The 26,897-nt window shown below is 41.7% G+C and overlaps 1 protein-coding gene and 1 long non-coding RNA gene across 7 annotated transcripts in view; one reads left to right on the plus strand and one right to left on the minus strand.

Annotated features, from left to right (window-relative positions):
• Window positions 1-26,897, plus strand: part of FAM222B (family with sequence similarity 222 member B) — an 88,069-nt gene that overhangs the window by 7,816 nt on the left and 53,356 nt on the right. The window contains exon 1 of one of the 6 annotated variants that reach the window (XM_077851984.1): window positions 1,379-1,528. The exons of 1 other annotated variant lie outside the window; for it this stretch is intronic. The gene's annotated coding sequence lies outside the window, so the exon portion shown is untranslated. Of the gene's footprint in view, window positions 1-1,378; window positions 1,529-1,649; window positions 1,734-26,897 lie in introns of those variants that run through there. 4 more of the 6 variants (XM_077851986.1, XM_077851985.1, XM_077851993.1 and 1 more) reach the window with 4 other exon arrangements.
• LOC144286022 (uncharacterized) overlaps window positions 2,534-26,897 on the minus strand; it is a 56,635-nt gene continuing 32,271 nt past the window's right edge. The window contains exon 4 of the long non-coding RNA XR_013354141.1: window positions 2,534-3,695. This is a non-coding gene — a long non-coding RNA (uncharacterized LOC144286022). The remainder of the gene's footprint in view (window positions 3,696-26,897) is intronic.

Here is a 26,897-nt window from a genome sequence, read left to right on the forward strand (position 1 = left end):
AGGGAGCCGGATGCGGACTCCATCCTTGGACGGAATCCATGCCCTGAGCCAAAGGCAGGTGCTCAACTGCTGAGCCACCCAGACATCCCTCCTTAGCCTTAGATTAGGAGTTTATTTATTTATTTATTTATTTTTAAACATTTTTATTTATTTATGATAGTCACAGAGAGATAGAGGCAGAGACATAGGCAGAGGGAGAAGCAGGCTCCATGCACCGAGAGCCCGATGTGGGATTCGATCCCGGGTCTCCAGGATTGCACCCTGGGGCAAAGGCAGGCGCCAAACCGCTGCGCCACCCAGGGATCCCAGATTAGGAGTTTAAACATTCATATCAGATCCTGAGATCAAGAGTAGCTTTTGCTTTCTCTATAAGTTGCTTTCTTTTGCTTTGTGCTTTCTCTAACACCTTTCACAGAAAGAATGGAACTACTCCCTGACATCCCTTCTCCTCCTTGAACTTCATTTGCCTTGTATTATATCTTGGTCCCTCTCTCTCCAAATTCTGAACTGTAGAGGTAAGACTGGGCTAGATATGAGATGGGGATCATGGTAATATGGAGAAAGTTTAGTCCTGTATCTCCTCTTCTCTTCTACTGCAGTGCATTGCCCTCAGCTGTTAAGTCTGTATTGTTGAATTCCCAAGACTCAATTAAGCCTCATCTTTTGTTTGGCTATGCCAAGGCAGCACAATGGTCTAGGGGCTGATGGTTGGGTCTCCCTGGGCTAAAGGTCTAGTTTTTGTTTACCAATTTGCACAAGGACCAGGCTTCATAGTGAGAGCTGGAAAGTAGGGGACTACTAGCCTGCAAATTCCTTGATGGCAGCAGATATGAGATGCCTAGAACATCTTTGTCCAATACACAGTATTCGCTTGATAGACAGACTGAATTTAACAGTGTCCCAAAGAAGTTTAAATGCAGTCACCTCCTTGACAAGATGCTCGGGGCTTCGGAGCACTCAGTTCCTGGCCAGTAGTGTATAATGGGATGTCAAAGTTGCTTCTTACACAATTATCCCCAATGCATTCTAGATGTGATCGTCTTCTTGAAAGATATCCAAGTTCGTTATCAGTCACCTCAGAGCACCTGCATTCAGAGCTTTAAGTGTAAGTAGGATCCAGAATCTTAAAAGTGTCATTATGTCTATGGCTCCTTACGGGCATCTCGGCCCAGGCACTTAGTAAACATAGGCAAGATAATCCAGAGGCCTTGGACCTAGGTCAGCCGCCAAAGCCTGTAAGCCTAACAAGTCCTCGAGGCCAGCGGCCATATCCACCTGAGACCCGGGGTGGTGGTGGTGGTGGTGGGGGTGTCCAGGGCATCAGGCACTGAAGAAGACGCCTCGGCGCGGGCTGCGCAGGCGCGGGAGTCTGTAGAGGGCCCCGGCACTCCAGGCTGCGCAGGCGCATGAGCGGGTCCCGGCGAGTCCCGACGGCGGCGGCGGCTACTGAGGGGCCGGGGCGTGGAGCAGCGGTGGCGGCGGCGGGCGGCTACGGAGCAGCCATGAGGGCCGGGCCCAGTCACCGACAGTGAGTGATGGTGGAAGAGGGGTGGACGCCGAGAGAGAAGAGGGGTGGCCTGGTGGAAGGATACCTCGACTTCGGAGCGGGAGGGGCTCTGTCGGAGGCGAAGGGGCGTGGGGGAGGGACAGTTTGAGGTGATGATGGGAGAATTTGGGGCATAGGTGGCCGGATCGCCCGCGCCGGGGCCGGACAGCTTGGCGGAGGGAAGGAGGTGAGTGCTGCAGAGGGAGGGAGCCCTCGGCAGGGCAGTGTCCCGCGCTTCCCCGTTTGTCATCATCCCTTCCCCCAGGAGCTTTCGGTCGCCTCTCCCTTTCCGCTTCTTTCAGAGAATGGTCGCGGGGGGAGGGTGGTGGAGGATGAAAGCCCTGCTGGAGCAGAAGAAGCTAACTCTGATCCAGGCAGGGAAGGGCCGGTCGCCCGGAGTCATGGGCTTTTCTGGGTGGAGGATGGGAGTCGGGAGCCCTCTGTTTAAAGCTGGGAGGGATCTAGGGGAAAAAGCTAGGGGGCTTAGAGTCTGACAGGCTCGAAACCACGTCCACCATTGATAAGGCTGATAGATATAACCTTGGGCCGGTCCCACTTAACCTTTCTGAACCTCTAAACATGTGGGGTGCTTCAGTGGGCTATTGCAAGCATCATGTATGTGCTTGAGATTGTTGATGAAGATTGTAAATTGTAGATACTATGCCGATGGTACTACATTACCACGATATTACTGGATTTTAGACCTTGCCGTTATTAGTAGAATGATTGATTTCTTTGTCAAGGCGAAGCATATTGTTTGTAAAACCTCAGTAGGCACATATGTGCGTTCTACGTAGGCACGGTGGATCATGTGCAAAAATACCAGTTTGTGATGTGACTAATTAGCCATCAGACTTGTGTAGGAAAAATACTCTTGGGCATTTTTACAAATGGTGTGTAGCTCCTTACTCAAGAGGAAGGAAATAGAGAATGGAGGGGCCAATCTGTTAAATGCTTTCAGAACATAGCTTACTCATGTTCCTTGTCTTATAACACAGTTGGTATTAATGTGCTTTATTATGAGTTGAGACAACTAGTTTGAGACAAGCTGGGAGGGCTGCACAAAGGGGGATGTGCAAATACAATTTGTTATTTTTAAATTGTAAAAAAAGTTTTCTTTTGCTAGGGAGTTTCTGGTTGCTTGAGGGCCCTGTCTCTATTTTGGAGGTCAGATAAGCATATAGCAGCTTTTTCAGCTCCACTTTTTGTTACTCTGCCTGTGGAACCTCCAGGGTGGAGTGTCTTTCAGAGAAAGACAGAAGCAGCTGTGCGAGAGCCAGAAGGTGGCTGGTTCTTTTCTGCGAGGCTGAAGGAGCACTCATGAGGCTTTGTTGTTATTCTTGTTGTTATTTAGGATAGACAAAGCAGAGGACAGAGTTAAACCTTGTGCTTCTAGAGAGAGAAAATGGCTTTCTAGCCACTGCTTTTGAAAGAGATGAAACTTCTTTCAGAAGGACAGAAGGAGACGGATGCTTCAGCTTTTGCTGGCTTTGAAGATTGATTGAAAGCTTGAAATGGAGACGCCTTTTGGAAATTAGTGAGTGATTTGTCTTTCATCTGAGCAAAGGTAGGGGAGTGGCTGTACTAGATCCTTAAAGATTCTCAGATAAGAACGGTGAATTATTTTATAGGAATGGGGGAAATGAACCCCAGGTGTCTTTAACTTCTCCATCTGGTAAAACTTGTTTTACCGCTTTTTCCTGGAAATGCACAGTGATAGGTCATCTTTAAGTTTTTGCTCTAGTTCCTTGGTTCTCTCGGTAATTATCCATAACATCGATTCTTCTTTTTTTAAAGGATAATTTAAAAACGAAAGCACTTGTTACTCTTTTCATTGGTCTTTTACAGAATACAAATTTATTCTGTTTTTGACTCCCACACAGAAGATGAAATAGAGGTATAAAATGTTAGAGCTGGCCTCGCTGTCCTATTTTATTTTAGTAATTGGATATTTGTTTTTAATTTTGGTAATGTATTTTTCCCTCTACTGGAAATTTCCATTGGTTCAAATAATTCCATAATGCCGTCTGTGTTATGTTAAAATGATAGAGGTTTGTTCAGCTGTGAAGAGAATTTCCTGTCCTTTCTATTCTTTTTTTCCTATTTGTGGTTATTTTTATGTAGTAGATGAACCAAATAGAATCTTCCCCTGCGGGAGAGAAAGGGCATGGTCAGTGCTTTGATTACCTGTTATGTGAGCAGTCTGTCATAAGTGGGGAAGTAAAGGGTGCCTGGGTGGCACAGTTAAGCGTTGGACTCTTGGTTTCAGCTCAGGTCATGATCTCAGGGTCCTGAGATGGAGCCTGCATCAAACTCCGTGCTCAGCATGGAGTCTGCTTGGAATTCTTTCTCTCCCTCTCTGCCACTGCTGCTCGCGCTTGTGCATGTGCATGCTCTCTCTCTTTCAAATCTTTAAATAAGTAAAATATTCTAACAACAATAAAAACAAAGTGGGAATGTCAGGACTTTTCATAAGTTTCTGAGAAAGCAAGGGCTAAAAAGGAATTAATGGTTACTAACTCATTTTTATTCTGATAAAATTAGTAATTAAAAAAATCTCATGCCTTGGGATTTAATTAATTAATTAACTAATTAATTAATTAAGCAAGCTCTACACCCACTACAGTGCCCAACTTGGAACTTGAAGTTACAACCCTGAGATCAAATGTGGGATCCTTAACCAACTGAACTGCCACTCAGGTGCCCCAGGGGAAAACTTTTTAAAATAGTCTATTTAAAAACAAAATTATGATGTTAAGAAATAACAAAATTATAGTATTTTTACCTCTTTTTTTACTTTGAATATTTGCTTGTGAACAGAACCTTTGTTCCTTTAGAGCCCTTTTGATCTTGCCACCCATTCCTAAACTGAATTGTCCTTTGTGATACTTTCACAGCTGCTAATAATTGAGCACAAAGGTTTTTTTGTTGTTTTTTGTCATGTTTGGTTCTTGATAGAGTGCTAAAAACTTTAAGGGAGGGTTATAAGGGAAGACATTAAAAAGGAAAAGTAAAGAGGAAAGAGATTTAACTTAGTGAATTTGTAGGTTATTCTGGTGTTTGGAGGGTGAAGGATTCAAGAATGGATATATGATTCAGAGTAGCCTTCTGAGGACCCAGTTTTGCTTACCAGTGTTTAGCACAGTACATAGTGGCCCTAGAATAATTGCTCTTTAAATATTTACTGAATGGGGGCCCTGCCTGGGAGGCTTGGTTAGTTAAGCGTTTGACTCTGATTTTGGCTCAGGTCAGGATTTCAGGATCGTGAGATCCAGCCCATGTTGGGCTGGTACTTGATGGGGAATCTGTTTCAGATTCTTTTCCTCTACCCCTCCCCCAGTTGTCTTAAGTGTGCTTTCTCTCTCTCAGATAAGCAAATAAATCTTTTTTTTTTTTTTAAGATTTTATTTATTTATTTACAGAGACACAGAGAGAGAGTGAGAGGCAGAGACACAGGCAGAGAGAGAAGCAGGCTCCATGCAGAGAGCCTGATGTGGGACTTAATCCAGGGTCTCCAGGATCACGCCCTGAGCTGCAGGCGGCGCCAAACCGCTGCGCCACTGGGGCTGCCCAAATAAGCAAATAAATCTTAAATAAAAAATATTTGCTGAATGGAAAAATGATAACCAGCAGTATAAATCATAATCCACAAACGTGAGTTCAAATCTTCTGCAACTTTGTGAATCTTTGAATGAGTTTACCTCTGTTTCTTAACCTCAGTTTCTCCATCTGTAATAACTGTACTTACTGCATGGGTTGTTTTGAGGGTTAAATGTATTAGTACAAATAAAATGCTTAGGATAGTACTTAATACTTAGCAAATGCTGAATAAATGCTATCTAACTTTTTATTTGTTGAGTATTTGTTGAGTGCTTAAATCTATGCTGGTCGGAGATGTTTATAATGTAGCCCTTGCTCTCTCAATTTACAGTTTAGTGGAGGAAAAAGAAGTATATAAAGTAATTGCTACAGAATCTAATACCTTATTTCATCAAATCTGTGGTGTCAGGTTGTAAAGCTCACAGTTACTTTAACAAGAAAGAAAGAAATGCTGCTAATGAGACTGGCATGCCATCAGTTGTAAGATATATCCTGTTTTTAAAGAAATGTGGGAAGAACAGTATGTCTTAGAATTGATGAAATACAGTATGTGCTCTACTAGAGGGAGGTACAACTTGTGAGAGTTGATGGAAGTCTGGGTGCAGGTATTGTCAGTAAAGGCCCCTTGCATAACCTGTGTGATGCTGATAGATGGACAAGGTAGATAGGGCATTCCAAGCAGAGAGTAAAGTCTGAAAATGGAAAGGGAGAGGGCATGATTGATGTGTACCACCATATCAGGACAAGAAGGTGGAGGAAATGAGCTAAGACTTTGGCAGAGTAGCATTGTATAATGCAGCAGAGCAGGACAGGAAGCTTAGAACATTTTCAGAAGACATGAGCCTGATTCTTGGGTTTCAACTCCTAAAATGTAATAGGAACTCTAAAAAGATGATACTAATATAATAAAGTGGGAAGTGAGAGTAGTGTGAGAAGCAAAGTGGCCAGGGGAAGGGTTGAAGCTTCACAGCTGACCAGAGTGGGGATAAGTGTGAAGTCACTGTACTAATGATGAGAGGTGAATGCTTTCTCAGCAGAGAAGTGTTTAATATCTATTTCTGTCTTTCTGTCTATCAAGTCTCGATTATGCCCTCTTTTTAAAAATTTATTTTATTTTTTTTGATTATGCCCCTTTTAGAGCTTTGTAGGTTAGAGTGATAGGAGATACAACTCAAGAGGAAAAATGCTAAATTTTCTTTATTAAAAATGCATTTAGGGGGCACCTGAGTGACTGTTGGTTAAGCATCTGCCTTTGACTCAGGTCATGATTCTGGGATCCAGCCCTGTACTGTAGGGCTCCTTGCTCAGTAGGGAGTCTGGTTCTCCTTCTCCCCTTCTCCCTGCTTGTGCTATCTCTGTCTCAAAAAGTTAGGGCAACCCTGGTGGCTCAGCGGTTTAGCACCACCTTCAGCCTAGGGCCTGATCCTGGAGACCCAGGATCGGGTCCCACATCGGGCTCCCTGCATGGAGCCTGCTTCTCCCTCTGCCTGTTTCTCTGCCTCTCTCTCTCTCTCTATGTCTATCATGAATAAATAAATAAAATCTTTAGTAAAAAAAATAAAATCTTTTAAAAAATGCATTTATTTTTATTTTATATATTTTTTAAAGTTTTATTTATTAAAAAAAAGTTTTATTTATTTAAGTAGTATCTGTACCCCAGTATGGGGCTCAAACTCATGACCCCAAGGCCAGGAATCACATGCCCTTCCATCCGAGCCAGGTAGGTGCCCCTAAAAATGCATTTATTTATTTATTTATTTATTTATTTATTTATTTAAAAAGTAGGCTTTGGGACACCTGTGTGACTCAGTGGTTGGGCGTCTGCCTCCGGCTCTGGTCGTGATCCCGGGATCGAGCCCTGCATCAGGCTCCTTGCGTGGAGCCTGCTTCTCCCTCTGCCTATGTCTCTGCCTCTCTCTCTTTCTCTCTCTCTGTCTCTCATGAATAAATAAATAAAATCTTAAATTAAAAAAAAATCTTAAATAAAAATAAATGAAGTAGGCTTCGTGCCCAGTGTGGAGCCCAATGTGGGGCTTAAACTCACTACATGGATCAAGACCTGAACTGAGACCAAGAGTCATATACTTAACTGAATCACTCAGGTACCCTTAAAAATGCATTTAATACAAGGAGGGCAATAAGTTACCAGATTTAAGGTTCAGTTATAAAATGGTGGTTTAGTATAGCATTGTATTGTACTGTTTCTTGGGAAAATATAGGTCATTTATTTATTTATTTATTTATTTATTTTTTTAAAAGATTTTATTTATTTATTCATGATAGTCACAGAGAGAGAGAGAGAGGCAGAGACACAGGCAGAGGGAGAAGCAGGCTCCATGCACCGGGAGCCCGACGTGGGATTCGATCCCGGGTCTCCAGGATCGCGCCCTGGGCCAAAGGCAGGCGCCAAACCGCTGCGCCACCCAGGGATCCCAATATAGGTCATTTAAAGAGTGGTTTAATAAACTTAGTTACTAAGTTTCTGGCTACTAACCCTGAAGCTAGTAGGGAAAAATATGAAAAAGTAGAAATAGCATGAATTTGTGTGGTGTCTTTTCTTTTCACCAGTAAACCAAAACCAGGTTTGAATGTCTTAAGCTTTTTGGTCTCTGGTCTCTTTTTTTAAAAATTAAAAAATAATTTTTAAAAATTTATTTATAATAGTCACAGAGAGAGAGAGAGAGAGAGAGAGGCAGAGACATAGGCAGAGGGAGAAGCAGGCTCCATGCACCAGGAGCCCGACGTGGGATTCGATCCCGGGTCTCCAGGATCACGCCCTGGGCCAAAGGCAGGCGTTAAACCGCTGCACCACCCAGGGATCCCGGTCTCTGGTCTCATTAAAAAATGTTGGAATTGATCCTTTCAGCAATCAAATTCAGCAGACATTTAAGTGTCTACTGTGTGTTAGGCATTGTGCTGGCACTGGAATTAAAAATATGAATAATTCTTGTTTGTAAGGATGAATCTTAGAGACTCATCGTGGGGCTTGAACTCATGACAACCAAGATCAAGCGTCGCATGCTCTACCAACTGAGCCAGGCAGGTGCCCCTAAAAAGCACATGTTTTAAAAAATATATTTTAATTGGTTAATTAATGTGTGTGTTTATTTAATTTAAAAAGATTATTTGAGAGAGAGAGAGAGCGAGCGAGCATGCAGTAGGGAAGAGGCAGAGGGAGAATGTGTCCTGACTCTGCACTGAGTGCAAAGTCCTACCCAGGCTCTATCTCTCCACTCCAAGATCATGATCTGAGCTGAAACTAAGAGTCCAATGCTTAACTGACTGCAACACCTAGGGCCCCCTGTTTATTTTCTTTAGTAATCTCTACATACAATCTGGGGCTCACACTCACAACCCTGAGATCTAGTCACATGTTCTACCAACTGAGCCAGCCAGGCACCCCAAGAGCACACATTTTAATTAGAGACTAATGCATAAATGATTATGAATTAGCATAGTAAGTGCTATCCTAGAGATTTGCACTAAGTACTGTGGGACCACTGGTGGGAGGATGGGATGGTTGAAAAAAGCTTCCTAGAGAAAGACTTGGGTCTTATTATTATTATCTTTTAAGATTTTATTTATTTATCCACAAGAGACACAGAGAGAGAGGCAGAGACATAGGCAGAGGGAGGAGAAGCAGGCTCCGTTCAGGGAGCCCGATGCAGGACTCGATCCCAGGACACCAGGATCACTCCCTGAGCTGAAGGCAGACGCTTAACCGCTGAGCCACCCAGGCGTCCCGAGTTGGGTCTTATTTATTTGTTTAATTTTTAGAGATTTACTTGTTTATTTATTCGAGAGAGAAAGCATGGGAAGGGCAGAAGGAGAGGGAGCTTTATGGGAATCTCAAGCAGACTCCATGCTGAGTGGGGAACCCTGTGCAGGGTTCAGTTTCAAGACCTTGAGATCATGACCTGAGGCGAAACCAAGAGTCAGGTGCTCAATAGACTGAGCCGCCCAGGCACCTCAGGGTTAGTTGGGTTTTAGAGGATGAATACAATTTGGCTGCTTCAACAAAAAAAGGATTAGAGAGGATAGTGTTTCAAAATACAGAGAACAGCTTGCATAAGGGCGCTGAGGTATAGGAGTATGGACCTGTGGGCCAGTGGTTTAATGTGGCTAGATCATGGAGCATGAGGATGGAATGGAATGAAGTGAGGTGAAAGATACCGGATTGTGAATGGCCTTGGTGAGGGGTCTGAATTTTGTTTTGTAGATGCTAGGGAGTTACAGGAGAGTTTTTAGTCAGGTAAGGAACACATTCAGATCACTGTTTAAGAAAAGTAACACTGTTGGCAGTGTGGAAGTTAGATTTTAAAGGGTGAAATTGGCTGCAGGGAGACTAATTGGTTATGAGACTTGGTGTGATGATCACTTTAGATATCTTAAAGATCTCAATTACAGTGGTAATGGTGAATTGTAAACAGGTTAAAGAGCTTTTTAGGAGACTGACCAGAAGGATCTTACTGACTTTATTATGTTGGGGAATGTGTAAGGGAGAAGGAGTCGTCAAAGATGGATTTGAATTTGCTTGCTTGAGCAACTAAATGAATGGCGAGGTCATTAACTAAGGTAGGTAATACAGGGGTAAGACAGTGTTACATTTGAGGGAAAATGAATTTGATTTAGGTATATTAGATTTGAGGTGTCAGGAAAATCCAGGAGCAAATGTCCAATAAACTTCTGGATATTTGGGGATCCCTGGTTTGGGCCTGCCTTCGGCCCAGGGCATGATCCTGGAGCCCCGGGATCGAGTCCCGCATCGGGCTCCCTGCATGGAGCCTGCTTCTCCCTCTGCCTGTGTCTCTGCCTCTCTCTCTCTCTCTCTGTGTGTCTCATGAATAAATAAAATCTTAAAAAAACAAACTTCTACATATTTGGGTCTTGAGTTTAGTAGAAAGGTTTAGAGTGGAGATACAGATCTAGATCTAGATATCATTAGAGTATAAATAATAGTTAAAGTCAATGTGATTACCCTGTGAGTCTGTGTTCCAGCTGCTTTGTATGCTATTCATTCACATCATCTGGAGGGATTGGCATTATGGGAATGTGGTACTAAGTATCTTTTCTATGGTAGTAATTCAGACAGTGCTAATACTTTTCCTTATTTTTCCATTTTTTAAAGTTTTAATTTAAAGGAATTATAGGGGAAAGGAGGGAAAATGAGTGGGAAAAATTAGAGAGGGTGACAAAACATGAGAGACTCCTAAGTCTGGGAAAAGAAGGGGTAGTGTAAGGGGAGGTGGGCGGGGGTATGGAGTGACTGGGTGATGGGCACTTGATGGGATGAGTACTGGGTGTTATACTATGTGTTGGCAAATCGAACTACAATAAAAAAATTAAAAAATAGGGCAGCCCCGGTGGCTCAGCTGTTTAGCGCCGCCTTCAGCCCAGGGCATGATCCTGGAGACCTGGGATCGAGTCCCGCGTCGAGCTCCCTGCTTGGAGCCTGTTTCTCCGACTCTGCCTGTGTCTCTGCCTCTCTCTCTCTCTCTCTCATGAATAAATAAATAAAATCTTTTTAAAAATTTAAAATTTTTTTTATTTTTTATTTTATTTTTTTATTTTTTTTTTATTTATTTATTTTTTTTTTAAATTTTTATTTATTTATGATAGTCACAGAGAGAGAGAGAGAGGCAGAGACACAGGCAGAGGGAGAAGCAGGCTCCATGCACCGGGAGCCCGACGTGGGATTCGATCCCGGGTCTCCAGGATCGCGCCCTGGGCCAAAGGCAGGCGCTAAACCGCTGCGCCACCCAGGGATCCCTAAAATTTTTTTTATTTTATTTTTTACCCATGAGAGACACAGAGGCAGAGGGAGAAGCAGGCTCCCTTTAAAGAGCCTGATTTGGGACTCAATCCTAAGACCCCTGGTTCATGACCTGAGAGGAAGGCAGATGCTCAACCACTGAACCACCCGGGTGCCCCATTTATTTATTCATTTAAGTAATTTCTACACCCACCCAACATGGGGCTTGAACCCATGACCCCAAGATGGAGTTGCATGCTGCTCTACCAACTAATCTAGCTGGGCTCCCCAGTGAAATTTTCTCCCCCCGCCCCCCCCCCTTTTTTTTAAGCTTTTATTTATTTGTTCATTAGAGACACAGGCAGAGAGAGAAGCAGGCTCCTCAACAGGAGCCCGATGCGGGACTTTATCCCAGGACCCTGGGAACCACGACCTGAGCCAAAGGCAGATGCTTAACCCCTGAGCTACCCAGGTGCCCCTCCTTTCCCTTTTCCTTCCCTTCCCCTTCCTTAAGTAGGCTCCACACCCAATGTGGAGCTTGAAGTCATGACCCTGAGATCAAGAGACTCATGCTCTACCGACTGATCCAGCCAGCTACCCTGAAAACTCCTTTTTCCACCATCAGTTATAAATATAGGAGGGAAAGGAGTCTATTCCACTGAATGCCTCTGATTGGAAACTAGATGTTTTTTTATGAACTAGAACCTCAGCAGACCATAGGACAATTTTGAACCAGTGCCAGGTTGGTTCAGAGTTGGTATTAGGAATTCAAGCCAACTGTCTCATCTGCTACTCCGTAGCTTTTTCACCAGTTATATAAGAACTGAAAACACTGAAATAAATATACTGAATGATAAGTGAAAGATACACATGCTGTTGTTTTCTGGAAGGGCAGTTTCCTATGATTTAGGTGCTTTTTCGTAGTTTATGATTTTGAAATAAAAGGAAAAACATGTTTTGTGAAAGGAAGTAATATGCATAGTATCTAAAGTTGTTGGTTGACTTTACTAAACATTTTAAATATTGACATTAAACAGGATGCCTGGGTTTGACAGGAGAATCAAATGCTGGAAATCACAGACATCCCTAGGGTCTCAACTTGATTCAAGACTTAACTCCCCATACCTCTCCTTTTCTCCCTTTCCTTGGAGATTTAAAGTTAAAGAGAAAATTAATTCTGTAGGTAGGTTTTCTTTTTACCTCTTTATAATGGAAAATTTCAAATAGAAGCAAGAGTAAACATCGGTATAATGAATTCCTATCACTGTTACAGTAATTGTCAACTCTTGTCCATCTTGTGTTATCTATGTTGCTCCTACTGATTAACCTACCCAAGGTATTTTTAAATAAATCCCAGATTCATAAATTAATATTTCTGTATATTTCTCTAAAAGATAAGGACTAAAAGAAAAATCCCACAAAAAATAACAAGCATTTCTTTTTTGTTTAAAGTTTTATTATTTATTTGTTTTAAAGACTGTTCATTTTAGGGAGAGCATGTGCAGGCAGGTGGGGGGGAGCAGAGGGAAAGGGGGAGGGAGATAATCTCTAGTAGATAACATGCTGAGCCCAGCATGGGGCTTGATCCCTCGACCCTGATATCATGACCTTAGCCAAAACCAGGAGTCAGGCACTTAACTGACTGAGCCACCCAGGCCCCCCTATTTATCTAGAGTGATGTTAGAGGTCCTCAGGGTACAGTAGAAACACGTTAACCCTTGATGCATATTTAGGGGATCAAGAAACGCTTGTGGATGGAGGAATGTCCTCCAGGAAAGACCTGAAGGGTGAGTAGGAATTAGTTGAAGAATGAGGGAAGTTTACTGACAGCAGAGGGACCATTGTTTGTAAAACACAAGAAGTTTGGGAAGCCTGGGTGGTTTAGTTGCTTAAGCCTCCAACTTTGTTTTTTTTTTAAGTTTTTTTTTTTCTTTAATTTATTCATAGAGACAGAGAGAGAGGCAGTGACACAGGCAGAGGGAGAAGCAGGCTCCAAGCAGGGAGCCCAATGTGGGACTGGATCCTGGGTCTCCAGGATCACACCCCGGGCTGCAGGCGGTGTTAAACCGCTGCGCCACCGGGGCTGCCCTCCAACTTCGTTATTTTATTTTATTTTATTTTATTTTATTTTATTTTATTTTATTTTATTTATTTTAATTTAATTTAACTTAATTTAATTTTTTTAAAGACTATTTATTTATTTATTAGAGACACACAGAGACAGGCAGAGGGAGAAGCGGGCTCCATGCCGGGAGCCCGACGTGGGACTCGATCCCAGATCTCCAGGATCACACCCTGGGCTGAAGGCAGCACTAAACCGCTAAACCACCGGGGCTGCCCATGTTTTGATTTTTTTTTTTTAAGATTTTATTTATTTATTCATGAGAGACACAGAGAGGCAGAGACATAGGCAGAGGGAGAAGCAGGCTCCATGCAGGGAGCTCAATGCAGGACTCAATACTGGACTCCAGAATCACGCCCTGAGCTGAAGGCAGGCACTCAACCGCTGAGCCACCCCGGCATACCCAAACCTCCAACTTTGGCTCAGCTCATGATCTTAAGGTCCTGGGATTGAGCCCTGTGTCAGGCTCTGCACTCAGTGTGGTATCTGCTTGAGGATTCTCTCTTTTCCCTCTGCCTCTGCCCACCTCCACCCCCACTTGTGCACGCTCATGTGCTCTCTCTCGCTCTCTCACGCTCAGGTACCCCTGAAGTATTTTTCTTGACTTCTGCACAACTGTAGGAAATCCCAGAGCAGCTGTGCAAGTAAAAAAATCAGAATTTTAAAAAATAAACAAGATTTTCAACCCTTGCAACGCTCCATCTTTGTTAAAAGTAATCCTAGGCAGCTTATTCCCGCCTAAAAGTAGATACTTTTGGGGAAGGTTTAAAAAGTCTTTGACAGGGGATCCCTGGGTGGCTCAGCGGTTTGGCGTCTGCCTTCCACCCAGGGCATGATCCTGGAGTCCCGGGATTGAGTCTCATGTCGGGCTCCTTGCATGGAGCCTGCTTCTCCCTCTGCCTGTGTCTCTGCCTCTCTCTCTCTCTCTCTCTCTCTCTCTCTGTCTCTCTCATGAATAAATGAATAAAGTCTTTAAAAAAAAAAAAAAGTCTTTGACAGCTGATTGTAAAATTTATGTAGAAAGGCAAAGGGACCAAGGCAGCCAAAACAATTTTGAAAAAGGATGACAAAGTTGGAAGATTCATACTGCCTGATTTCAAGACTTACTGGAAGGTCCGACAGTATGATATTGGCAAAAGGATATTTTGACAGATCAATGAAAAAATAGAAAGTCCAGAAATAGACCATATATTTAATAGACTATTAAATGTAGCCATTTGATTTTTTACAGAGGTACAAAGGCAAATCAAAAGAGAAAAGATAGATTTAACAATGAGTTGTTGGAACAACTGGATATCTATAAGTAAAAGAAAGAAAAACTGTAACCCAACCTATACTTCATACCATTTGTAAAAATTAACTTAAAATTGATCATAGACCTAAATGTAAAATGGAAAACTATAAAATGTTTGAAATAAAACAGGAGAAAAATCTTTGTTACCTTGAGTTAGGTAAAGAGGTCTTAGATACAAACCAAAAACAAGATCCATAAAATTGAAAAAAGTTGATAAATTGAACTTCATCAAAATTTTAAACTTCCTGGGATACCTGGGTGGCTCTGTGGTTGAGCATCTCCCTTGGGCTCAGGTGATCCTGGGATCCAAGATCGAGTCCCACATTGGGCTCCTTGCAGGGAGCCTGCTTCTTCTTCTGCCTGTGTCTCTGCCTCTCTCTGTGTCTCTCATGAATAAATAAATAAAATCTTAAAAAATTTTAAACCTTTACTCTGTAAAAGATACTAAATGAAAAAACAAGAGATGGGGTGCCTGGCTGGCTCAGTTGGTAGAGCATGTGACTTTTGATCTCAGGGTTGTGAATTTGAGCCCTATGTTGGGCATGGAGCTTACTTTACTTTTTTTTCTTTATTTTTTAAAGATTTTATTAATTTATTTGACAGAGGACAAGTAGGCAGAGTGGCAGGCAGAGAGAGCAGAGAGCCTGATGTGGAGCTCAATCCTGGAATCATTACATGAGCCAAAGGCAGACACTTCACTGACTGAGCCACTCAGAGGCTCCATGGAGCTTACTTTAAAAAAAAAAAAAAAAAAAAAAAGACACAGAATGGGAGAAAACATTTGCAAGTCATAGATCAGACATGCATAGACTCATATCTAGAATGAATAAAGAGCTCACAGCTCATCAAGAAGCAAAGAGCACCATCAAACGAGTGAAAGATTTGAATAACTTCATTGGAGATGATAGTGGCTGGTGAGAGTGAGGGAGTAGGGGAGTGAGGGAGCTGGGTGAGAGTGAGGGGGAGTAGGGGAGGGGCAGAGGGATAGAGCCTTAAGCAGGCTCCATGCTCAGCAGTGCAGAGCCCAGTGTGGCGCTGGATCCCATGACTGAGATTGTGACCTGAGCTGAAATCAAGAGGCAGATACTTAACTGACTAAGTGACCAAGGTGGCCCTGGAGAAGATAGATTGATGACAGGTAAGTGTGTGAGAATGTGCTCAGCATCTCAGTTATTAGAAAAATGCAAATTAAAATCATAATGAGATATACCATTAGAATGGCTAAAAAACAATAACAAAGAAACGGACTAGATTATGGGCTGGCAGGGATGTGGAACAACTAGAACTTTGGAAAACACTGTGGTGATTTCTTACTAAGTAAAACATACATTTAACATATGACCCAAGTATTTACCCAAGTGAAATGACAACCTATGACATAAAAACCTATATGTGAATATTTATAGCAGCTTTATTTGTACTTAACCGAAAACTAGAAACAACCTGAATACTCTTCAACTTCAGTATGGATAAACCAACTGTGATATATTCACAGTATAATACTATTTAGCAATAAAAAGGAACTGTTTATATATGCAATAACATAAATGAATCTCATATGCATTATGGTAAGTGAAAGAAGCTAAACTCAAAAGGCTATTCACTATATGATTGAATTTATTTTTTAAATATATTTTTAAAGGTTTTATTTATTTATTCATGAGAGAGACAGAGAGGCAGAGATACAGGCAGAAGGAGAAGCAGGAATCCCAATGTGGGACTCGATCCCAGGACCCCAGGATTGCGTCCTGGGCTGAAAGCGGGCATTAAACCGCTGAGCCACCCAGGGATCCCCCATATGTTTGAATTTATATATTGAATGGTTTTCATGGGCTAAGGGTAGGGAAATTCTTTTTTTTTTTTTTTTTTTTTTTAAGATTTCATTTATTGATTCATGAGAGAGGCAGAGACACAGGCAGAGAGAAACAGGCTCCCCATGGGGAGCTCAATGTGAGACTCAATCCCAGGACCCTGGGATCATGACCCAAGCTGAAGGCAGATGCTCAACCACTGAGCCACCCAGGTGCCCCAGGGGATTATTTTATTACAAAGTGATAAGATGAAGAGATTTTTTTTAATATATTCTATTTATTCATGAGAGAGACACACACAGAGAGAAAGAGAGAGGCAGAGACATAGGCAGAGGGAGAAGCAGGCTCTATGCAGGGAGCCCGATGCGGGACTCGATCCCTGGACTCCAGGATCTCGCCCTGGACCGAAGGCAGGCACTAAACCTCTGAGCCACCCAGGCTTCCCGGAAGAGGGAGATCTTAAAGAATTCCAGAAATGTAATTTCCTAAGTAAATATGAATTTTAACTTAATTTTGTTTCTTTTTTTTAGTATATTTTAAATACTTAAAAAATATGTTGTGTGTGGGTGCTTGGCTGGCCCAGTAGAGCATGTGACTCTTGATCTGGGGGTTGTGAGTTTGAGGCCCACATTGGGTGTAGATAGAGCCTGCTTTAAGAAAAAAGATGCAGGGATCCCTGGGTGGCGCAGCGGTTTGGCGCCTGCCTTTGGCCCAGGGCGCGATCCTGGAGACCCGGGATCGAATCCCACGTTGGGCTCCCGGTGCATGGAGCCTGCTTCTCCCTCTGCCTGTGTCTCTGCCTCTCTCTCTCTCTCTCTCTCTCTCTCTCTCTGTGACTATCATAAATAAATAAAAATTAAAAAAAAAAAAAAGATGCAGGACACCTTGGGTGGCTCCGTGGTTGAGCGCCTTTGGCTCAGGGCATGATCCCAGAGTCCCTGGATCGAGTCCCACATTAAGCTTCCTGTATGGAGCCTGCTTCTCCCTCTGCCTATGTCTCTGCCTCTGTGTGTGTGTGTGTCTCTCATGAATAAATAAATAAAACCTTAAAAAAAAAAAGACTTCAGGAATATTTTTCCATTTATTTTTACTTATTTGTTAAGTTTGCTTATTCTCAATCATGATGCTACTAGCTTTCCTTCCCCACTATCTTCCTATCCTGGGACACTGCTGTGTCACCTAAAGATATGTTGTCTACTTCTGTGCATGAGAAAGTACAGGAAGACATTTATCAAGGTAATTGGGGGATACATGAATATCATCCATGTAGCCAAGCTATCTGTTCTCCTAGGGATTACTTAATGAACTGAAGCTTGAACATTCAGAATATTGTGGCAGGACACATCCTTCAAATTCTTGGAAATTAAGTATTATAGCTCCTAGGTGAGTGTGGGTTTTCAGATCTGTTAAGACATTGAGAAAATAGGCTGTGATTTTTGAGCAGCTGGACCAGGCCCAATATTGATTAACAGTGTTTTCCCATCTGCTTGGCCATCTATCCTCTTCCTTCTACTACCACTTTCTTGTGAGAGGCAATTTGAACTTTTGCTAGTGTTTCTGGTTCACGTCTGCTCTTTTTTTCCACAAGTACTCTGGTTTTCCACCAGATCTCAGATTTCTAAGTAAGGATGTAAGATAAAATAAGATCGTTCCTATTAGTAGGAGGTTGTTGGGTAACTAGTTAGACTCCTCTGTCTCACCTAAATAAGCTTGCTTTTGGTAAATTGTTAATCCAGCCGATCTTAAGTCCCCTAGTATTCTCTCCCTTTCTCTCAAAGGCTATCAAGTGAAAGCTACCTTTACTTCTTTTTTCCACACCTACAGGCGTTACTGCATTCATGTTGGCCTTTGCTTTCTGTTCCATATTGTTAATCCCTCTGTGACCTTGTATCACTGTTTTTCTTTCATCTGAATCTTCAGCCTTTATGTCTGCATTTATTTTTCCCCCAGTTCTTTGTCCCCCCACCCCCAGTTATTGTTTCTCTTCTGTTCTTAAAAGTAGTCTTCCACCTGTTGTCTTTACTTTCTCACAGCCTATTTATTCTTCAAGCACATAATTTGATTTTGTCCCCACCACTCCCCTAAAATTGCTCTGCTCAGTGACCTAATTGTCAAACCCAGATGATGCTTTTCAATCCTTAGTGTGTTTTGCTTCTCTATTTCTTTTATTTGTTTAATTTATTTTTTGCTTTTCTTCCTTTCTCCTTTTCCTTTTCCTTCCTTCCTTCCTTCCTTCCTTCCTTCCTTCCTTCCTTCCTTCCTTCCTTCCTTCCTTCCTTATTGTATCATTTATTTGAGAGAAAGAGAGATAGAGCATAAGCAGGGGGTGGGGAAAGGGAGAAACAGGCTCCTGGGTGGGTGGGTGGGTGGGCTCCATCCCAGGACCCCAGGATCATGACCTGAGCCAAAGGCAGATGCTTAACTGACTAAGCCACCCAGACGCTCCTTCTTTATTTTTATTTTTTAGGGAGAGAGGGGCAGAAGGAAAGTGAGAGCGAATTCTAAGCAGGCTCCATGCCCCATTCCATCTCATAAACCTGATATCATGACCTGAGCCAAAATCAAGAGTTGGATGCTTAGGACACCTGAGTGTCTCGGCATTTGGGTATCTGTCTGCCTTTGGCTCAGGTTGTGATCCCAGGATCCGGGATTGAGTTTCACATCGAGCCCCCTGCGAGGAGCCTGCTTCTCCTTCTGCCTATGTCTCTGCCTCTCTCTTCTCTCTCTCTCTCTCTCTCTCTCTCTCTCTATGTCTCATGAATAAATACATACATCTTAAAAAAAAAAAAGAGTTGGATGCTTAACCAATTGAGTCATGCAGCCATCCCATCTTTGCTGCTTTAGACTATGGATATCGTCCACACTTGGTTTTTCTCTTCCTATTCCTGTTCAGTCTCCCTCATAGTCTTCTTTTCTATCCAGTCCCTAAATGTTAATGTTTCTGAGAAATTTGTTCTTAGCCACCCTTTCTTTCATTTTTCATAGCTAATGTAATTCACTATACACAGAGACACAGCATCCAAATCTCTATATTTAACTCAAATCTCTCTCTCCTGGTATCCAGACCTGTATTTCCAAAATCCACCTGCACATCTTATGGGCACTTTGGAATTCATTATTTTTCCCACAGAATCTAAACCTTGTAGATCCCCTGCTTATTAATAGTCATACAGTTGCCTAAATCAGAAACATTGGATTTGACCTTGCTTCTTCTCCCTTATCACTTGTATCTGCTTGATCTCTAGATCTGATTTTATTTTATTTTTTTATTTTTTTTTAAAGGTACTTTTTTAAAAAAATTTTTATTTATTTATGATAGTCACAGAGAGAGAGAGAGAGAGAGAGAGAGAGAGGCAGAGACATAGGCAGAGGGAGAAGCAGGCTCCATGCACCGGGAGCCCGATGTGGGATTTGATCCCGGGTCTCCAGGATCACGCCCTGGGCCAAAGGCAGGCGCCAAACCGCTGCGCCACCCAGGGATCCCTAGATTTGATTTTAATCTCCTAAATCTGCCTTTTCCTTTCCAACCATATTTCCAGAGTCTTGGATTAGACCATTTTTATTTTTCCTTGGACAGTTGCAGTAACCTCCTAACTGGTCTGCATGCTTCAAGTCTTATCACCCCTTCAGTTGATCTTCCTAAATTGTAAGACTACTTACGCCCTTTCCCTTTAGGACCCTTCATTATCCACAGTGCCTGATATCAGCAGATGATTGACTCCATCTTTCTTCCTCCTTTCCTCATTATACTTTTGCTCAAGCTATTTTCTTTCCCTCCATGGCTGCTTCTTCCAGAACAAACATAAGCAGTAATCTGGTGAATCTCTCAGTTAATCTTTAAGGTTTAGCTCATAGCTCCTCTCTTCTGTGAAGTCTTTCCAGCGCCCAAGACAGAATTAATCACTCCTGCTGCTGGCTTCTGTGACATTTCATTATTCTGCTAGCATTACATTTATTATTTAAATGTTTGTTTCTTCAAATGGATTGTGAGCTCTTTGTGGGTAGGGGTAACTAAGCCTGCTAAATTTATTGAGTTTCTAGTATGTAGAGCACTAGTAATACACTGGTAACCAAGAGAGACAAAGTCCCTCCTCTTGTGGATCTTGTATTCCGGACAGAATAAACAGACCATTTTTATTTTATTTTTATTATTATTTTTTAAAGATTTATTCATTTGAGAGAGACACATATACAGTTAGAGCATGAACAGGAGGGAGAGGGAGAAGCAGTCTCCCTGCTGAGAAGGGAGCCCCATGTGGAACTCCATTCCAGGACGCCAGGATCATGACCCCAGCCTGAAGGTGGATGCTTAACTGAGACACCCAGGGCCCCCAAAAGACAATGGTTTTAAAAACCATTTAATGAGGGGTGCTTTAATGGTTCAGATGCTTAAGCATCTGCCTTCGCGGGATGCCTGGTGGCTCAGTGGTTGAGCATCTGTCTTTGGCTCAGGGCGTGATCCTGGAGTCCCAGGATTGAGTCCCACATTGGGCTGCCTGCATGGAGCCTGCTTCTCCTCCCTCTGCCATGTCTCTGCCTCTCTGTGTCTCTCATGAATAAAGAAATAAAATCTTAAAAAAAAAAAAAAAAAAAGGTATCTGCATCAGCTCAGGTCATGATCCTGGGGTTCTGGGATCAATGAATCCCCCATCAGGCTCCCTGCTCAGTAGTGAGTCTGCTTCTCCCTCTGCCTCTCTCCGCACTCATGTGCTCTCTTGCTCTCATGTTCTCTCGTGCTCTCTTTCTCTCTCTCTCTAGCTGCTCTCTCTGAAGTAAATACATAAAATCTTTTTTTTTTTTTAGATTTTATTTATTCATGAGAGACACACACAGAGAGAGAGAGAGAGAGAGAGAGAGAGAGAGGCAGAGACACAGGCAGAGGGAGAGGCAGGCTCCCGACATGGGACTCGATCCCGGGTCCCCAGGATCAGGCCCTGGGCTGAAGACGGCGCTAAACCGCTGAGCCACCCGGGCTGCCCACATAAAATCTTAAAAAAAAAAAAAAAAAAAGTACTATGCAGAGAATTAAAGTGATGTGTTAGAGAATGAACAGGTAACTACTTTAGATTAAGAGACTGAAGAATACCTCTCTAAGAGCATAGCGGTTAGGAGAATTCAGAGATAACCAGATCAGACATTCTAATGCAAAGTTAATGAGGAATGAACTTGGTATCTTGGAGGAAATAAAAAGAAGGCGAAAATGGTGGATGAGAGGGAGAGAGAGGTGCCAGAAGAAGGCAGAGACCAGATGACACTGAGATTTTAAAGCTAGGGTAGGGCAGCCCCCAGTGGCGCAGTGGTTTAGCACCGCCTGCAGCCCGGGGCGTGATCCTGGAGACCCTGGATCGAGTCTCACATCAGGCTCTCTGCATGGAGCCTGCTTCTCCCTCTGCCTGTGTCTCTGCCTCTCTCTCTGCGTCTCTATGAATAAATAAATAAAATCTTTAAAAAAAAAATAAAGCTAGGGTAATGTGTTTTTTGGAGGTTTTTAAATGGGGACATGATGTGAGTTGATTTGTAATTAGAATGTTCTGGTTACTGTATGGAAATGGAGTGATTGTGGGGAATACAGAGTAGAGGCAAAGAGACTAGTTCTAAGACTTGTACTAATTCATATGAGAGTTGGTGATGATTTGAACTGAAGTGATGGTAGAAATGTAGAGAAGTAGACAGATTTGGAGTTTCTTTTGAAAATAAATTGGACAAGGCTTGCTCAGGGGTTGGCAGCAGCTAGAGGGAGGGAGGCAAAGAGAGGAATCATGCCTAACTTCTGCATTATTGGTTGGAGCAACTAGGTAGGTAAATAGTAATGATATTTATTGAGATGAGTAGGACTCTGGCAGAACATATTTGTTAACAGTTTTGTTGTGGTTGGGATGACTGGATGGTGTAGTTGAGTAAGTGTCGGACTCTTGATTTCGGCTCAGGTTGTGATCTCAGGGTCGTGAGATCAAGCTCTGCATTGGGCTCCCTGCTTGGCATGATGTCTGCTTGAGATTATATCTTCTTCTCCCTCTCTCCCTCCTGCTCATGTGCACACGTTCTCCCTCCCTCCCTCCCTCCCTCCCTCCCTCCCTCTCTCACTCAAATAAATAAATAAATCTTTAAAAAAGAAGCTACTTAGATTAGGAATTTTCTGGTTAAAAAAAATAATTTTGTTTTGGTCATGTCAAGTTTGAGATGCATGCTAGACAGCCACCTGGAGTTATATGGTAGTTAGCTATAAGATAGCTAGCAAAGGATAGCCTGGCATCCCTGAGAGAAATCTGGGCTGGAATCCTAGACTTGTAAATCATCAACATGTAGATAGAATATGAAGTTGTGAAATTTAATCAAGAGGTCACCTAGGAGGAAAAAAAAAAAGAGGTCACCTAGGAATGGACTGTGGCTAGAGAAAATCTGAAGGGGAAGGAGCAGCCATTGAGGTAGGAGAAAAACCAGTGATATTATGGAAGCCAAGTAAAGAATATGTTTCAAGGATAGAATGGACCACTATATTGATTATTATCTCAGAGAAGAACAGAGAAGTACTCACGGGGTTTGGCAAGCTGGAGATCATCAGTGACCTTGAGTAGAACCACTCATTGGAATGATGGAGTTTAGAAGTCTGCTTGTAGTGGATTGAAGAGAAAAATCAGATGAAGAAGCATTTGACCCTTTTTTTGTTTTCAAATGATGTAGAAGTTTTGGAAACCAATTTCTGAAAACTCCCTATGTCATTGTTATTAAATCCTTCCCTATTTGTATTTGAATGAGGTTGTATATTTTTGTTGAAATGTTATAATAATTTAATGTTTTTGTACCATCATTTTATTTTTAATTTATTTTATTTTATTTTATTTTATTTTATTTTATTTTATTTTATTTTATTTTATTTTATTTTATTTTATTTTATTTTATTTTATTTTTTAGGGTTTTTATTTATTTATTCATGAAAAACACAGAGAGAGAGAATGAGGCAGAGACACAGGCAGAGGGAGAAGCAGGCTCCACGCAGGGAGCCCGACGTGGGACTCGATCCCGGGACTCCAGGATCACACCCTGGGCCAAAGGCAGACGCCAAACCGCTGAACCACCCAGGGATTCCCTGTACCATCATTTTAGATGGTTACCTGTGCTCTAAGAATCTGTGAAAACTAGGATTATGAGGGCAGCCTGGGTGGCTCAGCGGTTTAGCACCACCTTCAGTCCAGGGTGTGATCCTGGAGACCCAGGATTGAGTCGGGCTTCCTGCATGGAGCCTGCTTCTCCCTCTGCCTGTGTCTGTGCCTCTCTTTCTCTTTCTTCTCTCTCTCTCATGAATAAATAAAATCTTAAAAAAAAAAAAAAAAAGAAAACTAAGGTTATAAGCAATACAGATACACTGGTTGAATGAATGAAACTGTTTTTAAGAATTAGGTTCCTGGTTTTGGAAAAGCAGACTGGCTTAACCTTTGCCTTACCATACATCAGTTTTCTCAGCTGTCAAATGAGGATAACAGGACCAGTTTAGCTCATGCGTGGTTGTGAGGCATGACTACTAATGAAAATAATTGTAAAACACTTTTGCAAGTTAAAGTGTGATATAAATGCTAAATAATAGTTCTTTATTGGGATGTTGTGAAAATTAGCAACATGCTGTCGTTTGAGGCCCTAAGTTCATTTTGAGAAAGGTGATATGTTTTTATAAGTACTATTTGAAGAAAAAATAGCTCTAGATTTGGGAAAAGATATGCTACCCTGATTTCTGGAATGTAACAATTATGGAATCACAAAATTTAGTCAATATTTCTAAAAGATTTATTATAATACCACTCCCGAGGAAATGTATCAAAAGAGTTTTTACCAGTCTTGGCTTTTGGTTCAAGTGAGGGTACGGCAGTTATAATACTGAATGTTTAAAGGATTGGTAGGGGTGATTTATTATCTATATTTAAAGCATCATAGCCAATTAGTGGAACCATTCACAAAAAAAGAATTGAAAATGCATTTTAATTTATTTTAGGCGACATCATATAGCCACTTCCATGAAGGCTTAGGTGATGGCTGCAGTTAAGCAGTTAAGCTTGGAGGAGGGACATGGTGCCATTTCAGGCAAAGTTAGCACTCCTTGTTCCACACCTGAGGCTAAATATAGATTTTGTGGAGAAAAAAAAAAGAAAGAAAGAAAAGATTTTGTGGCATCATTACGTATAATGTACTTAGAAAATGCTTGAAATTTGAATCTGATGAACTAAATTTTTCTTGGCCTCTAAACTGGCATTAATAGAGCAAACTTGGGATGTGGTTCTTTAATGTCTGAAACTGATAAGTGAAAACTGAAATGGTTAAGCAGTAATCTGCTGACATGTTTAGAACTTTACCCTGCTGATAGCTCAGTTGATCATGTGTATTGTTTTTCAGTAGGGACTTGTGTATTGCTAAGTATAGAACAAAGTAACATGAAGTTCTTAGCTTTACAAATACGTTGGAATTGGGTATTTTTTCTGGAATTTGAGTTCTCCCACGATTCATTCCCTCTCTTTTTTAAGACTTTAATTATTTATTTATTATTATTTTAAAAGATTTTATTTATTTATCTGAGAGAGAGGAAGAGTATGAGCAGGGAGAGGAAGAAACAGACTCCCCGCTGAGGTTTAATCCCAGGACCCTGATATCATGACCTGAGCCAAAGGCAGATGCTTAACCGACTGAGCCACCCAGTTTGCTCTAAAGATTTTTTTTTTTTTAAGATTTTATTTATTCATTCATGAGAGACCCACGGAGAAAAGCAGAAACATAGGCAGAGGGAGAAGCAGGCTCCCTGCCAGGACCCTAGGATTACGACGTGAGCCAAAGTCAGACACTCAACCACTGAGCCACCCACATGCCCCTCCCCAAAAGATTTTTATTTTTAAGTAATCTTTACATCTAGTGTGAGGCTCAAACTCATAACCCTGAGATCAACAGTCACTGTTGATCACTCAGTCACTGTCACTGTTGATCACTCAGTCCCACTGATTGAGCCAGCCAGGCACCCCATTCCATCAAGGACAAGTAAAAGGTTTAGATTTCTTTTCCTCTTTGATGGGAATACTTTTGTTGCATCCAGGCATTATTTGCTTTTCTTTGGCATTTGTTGATTGGAAACGGGGTCCCAGAATGGGCTGTTTCCACAGCAGGGCAGTTGAGTAAGCTTACTTGAGAAAAGCTTTACCTCTGTATTTGTATTTAGATTTTCTTTTATTTGCTTCCATTATCTCCCTTGTTCATTGTAGACTTGGGGATTGACTTCAACTATTTTAGGTCCACAGGTAAAGGCACTTATGCTCTTATTTTAGTTTCTTTGGATTTGATTTGCAGCTTCTCTGTATCCATTCTTTTTAATAGTTGCCTTCCCAGAGTAGATGTTTCACAAAACTTCTGTTCTAAATATTTTTAGGAATGTATTATGCTAGGCATCCTTATCTCCCCACCCTGGCGTATTTGAGGTATAACTGACAAAATTATAAGATACTTAAAGTGCACAGTGTGATGATTTTAGGTACCATTATCCTTTTTTTTTTTTTTTTTTTTTTTAATTCTGAATAGCCAAGTTTCTTTGAAGCTTCCAGTTGGCAGTACTGTCAAATCAAAAATACTTTTAGGACTATATAAAGAAGGCGCTTGCCACTGCTTTCTAACAATATGAAATATATATATATATCATATTTGACCTTATGTATTAGTTCTGTGACTACTAGTTCATGCCTTTTGAAAATTTTCCCTTTGGTTGTCTTTTTCCTATTGACTTATAAACATTTTTTGTGTTTTGTGGCCATCAACTCTTTTTCATAAATGTTGCAAATTATTCTTTAAAGCTATGAATAATAAATGAAAAAGCAGGCTATTGCATCAAATGCTTATCTAAGATGGCATTTGGATAAAATGTTTGCCTTTGGTTATTTGAGCTATAGTAAGCTTCTTTTGTTTCTTCCAGAGATGCATAGAAAAGCTCCTTCTGTCTGAAGTAAAGTGTTGGCTCTGTGTTGGTTATAATTTGCTTTTTCTGGCTGGCAAAGCCTTCTTTTTGTTTTCTGTCTTCTGACAGATTATAGGATTGTGGGGAAACAGCGTCCAGGGCTTTTTCAGGAACTGTGCCATTTCATCTACAGGAGAAGCCATTGGCTTCGGCACTAGAAGAGAATTGGCTCTGCATTTAAAGATGCCAAATCATGCTTGGTTCACAAGTTTGCTGCCTCATTTTGTGTATGTGTGTGAAACTTTTTCAGGATGTTGGCTTTTACTTTTTCTACCATGTGCTATCATGGGTATGCGAAATTTACCCTCAATATGAGAAGTTAACAACTGTTCCTTGTCTCCAACTTCCCAACCTCAACACACACAATCCAAACATCCCAGACCATAGCAAAAGATGGAACAGTCATTTTGGGATTAGGGAAAAATATACCATACAAATGTTTCCATCATTCTTATGGTGACTTTGAATTCAAGTCGGTCTTTCCTGTATAGGCTTGAATTATTTAGGTGTGGAAATGATTTGCCAACCAAGATGTCTCTATTTCCTAACTTGGGAAACTTAATTTGTATAAGAGCACATTTAGGAAACTTCTATTTGGGCAGCCCGGGTGGCTCAGCGGTTTAGCGCCGCCTTCAGCCCAGGGCATGATCCTGGAGACCTGGGATCGAGTCCCACATCAGGCTCCCTGCATGGAGCCTGCTTCTCCCTCTGCCTGTGTCTCTGCCTCTCTCTCTCTCTCCTCTCTGTGTATTCTCATGAATAAATAAATAAAATCTTAAAAAAAAAGGAAACT

The sequence above is a fragment of the Canis aureus genome, chromosome 16 (genome assembly GCF_053574225.1).
Source record: "Canis aureus isolate CA01 chromosome 16, VMU_Caureus_v.1.0, whole genome shotgun sequence".
Classification (NCBI taxonomy): Eukaryota; Metazoa; Chordata; class Mammalia; order Carnivora; family Canidae; genus Canis; species Canis aureus.